A 2336-nucleotide genomic window follows, 5' to 3' on the forward strand; every position below is an offset into this window, starting at 1 on the left:
CCTATTGGAGGGGGGACCGGCTCCACATAAATCCGGTCCTCAACTGTTGCCATGTTCTCTAAATTCTCTCTCTTGAAAAAGTATTGTTCATGCCAAGTTAACTAATTTCTATGATTATGTTGCTATCTTCAATTATGTTCACCCACTATATGCTCACAAAGTCATTTCTCAAAGTACTCTCATTAATTTCCGCTACTCTCAAATTAAATAGGCCAATTCCATTACATTGGTATTAAATTGATCACTTAATGTGAGATAATAAACGGGAACAAGTGTTAAGATATAGACATGTGCTTATAGATCTATCTCAGCCCGGGGCCAATGGTAAAGGGGCTCAAATGAGAGATGGTCTATCAAAGAGCAAGGCTAACTAATGGAGCATAAGACCTTAGGGTTAGCTTCATTGAAGACCTCCAATAATGTGTGTAAAATGCCTTTGACCTTAGGTAAGCTAGGGCTGAGCTTGAGGCGCGGGAACCCGACCCAGCTCGAGGTGCATGTCCTGCTTGTCATGCTTGATGACTAAGGTGTTTGAGGTCTTGGGACTGAGGCTTGGGATAGTTAAAGCTCTCTTCAAGTTTATGTTATGTTTGTGATGCATGAAGCTTTCCATCTTCATTGCATCACCTAGGTCACAAGGAACACGAAGATTGTATTGTAACAAGTCTCTCTTAATGGGAGAAATCATAATACAAATGCCTATTGGAGGGGGGACCGGCTTCACATAAATCCGGTCCTCAACTGTTGTCATGTTCTCTAAATTCTCTCTTGCAAAAGTATTGTTCATGCCAAGTTAACTAATTGCTATGATTATGTTGATATCTTCAATTATGTTCATCCGCTATGCTCACAAAGTCATTTCTCAAAAGTACTCTCATTAATTTCCGCTACTCTCAAATTAAATAGGCCATTTCCATTACACTTTACATATGAATTTAGATCTCTTTCACATGCACTCCTTTGGCGTAGTTTTGTTGACATTCACGTTTTCGACAACTTCTACACAATGATGCATTTGAGAGTGGATTTTGGCAGAGTTAGGTATGGTGAGGCTTCACTAGGAGGAAGGGATAAATGTAGCAACCCACTTGCATGTTGGATGCAACATTTCCGAGTTATCTAGGGAAGGAGAAGAAGAAGAGAATTTTTAACATTGACAAGAGTTGAACTCAAAAGACAAACAAGTTGTTCAAGCCGTCTTAGAGTTGGGTCACACCCATGGTTAGTAGCGAGAGGGCATGATGTATTTTGCCAGATGTAGTGTATTTTCATCAGCCTCAAAGCCCTGCAAGTGCTACACTATCCCCTCAATTTTGAAGGTGCTAGGCTATCTTTCTGAAAATAACTTGCATAGCATAATTCTCTGCAACATGAAGCCAATGGGTATTCACAGCAAGTATCACTTTTTAGAAGATTTTCGCACGGGAGGAGGTTGTTGTTTGCAGCAAACCCCGTCTAAAACAATGACACTATCCCCCAAATATCAACTACCTAACAGCAACCCCCCCACTAAACCAATGATACTATCCCCCAAATATCAACTATGCATTCACGTGATGTCGACCCCCCATTGTTTGGTGCTCCAGCAACACAATTTGGTAACTGTGCCCATTTGGGTGAAGTTTCAAACCTTAAGCATAGTTGATCCCTACCATTCATGCAAATCTTGTTTCTATCCGTAGGCTGGGGTAAACCCCTCTATGTCTGAAAAGCCTCTTAGCTTAATTTTCTCTTAAGCGATGAGAGAAGTGCATTGCAATGCCAAAAATGCACTGGTAGCTGGTGTTTTCTACTCGTGTATCAGTTGCTGGTTGTGGTGCTATCAGCTTCAAGGATGGACATTACTCCAATATTACAAACTTGGAAGTCTATCACACCTTCTATTCTAAATTCAGACATGTAGGAGCTTCAAGATTCAATGCAAGTCAACGCTGCAGATGGTGTTGGATTTGCATGGTTTATTGAGCTTGAAGATTAGCAATAGGTCCCACAAGCTTGTAGATTGACGATTGAGGAAGTTTGTAGTTTGAAAGGTGGAGAGAGTGCACCTAGCAGTGGATCGCATGCTCTAAAAGCTGAGGCAGATCAAATGCACACAACCCCTACCAAGGCATGGTAGGCCATGATGAGCAAGTAGGCCACAACTTCTACATTTGGTGCAACGAAAGTGCATATTTCTCTCTCTCTCTCTCTCTCTCTCTCTCTCTCTCTCTCTCTCTCTCTCTCTCTCTCTCTCTCTCTCTCTCTCTCTCTCTCTCTCTCTCTCTCTCTCTCTCTCGGCTTAACCTAGGGATTTTCCATCTCACTCTATTAAGGCAATTGAGCATTGATATCTC

This window comes from Adiantum capillus-veneris, chromosome 4 (genome assembly GCF_014529385.1).
Source record: "Adiantum capillus-veneris isolate H3 chromosome 4, ASM1452938v2, whole genome shotgun sequence".
NCBI lineage: Eukaryota > Viridiplantae > Streptophyta > Polypodiopsida > Polypodiales > Pteridaceae > Adiantum > Adiantum capillus-veneris.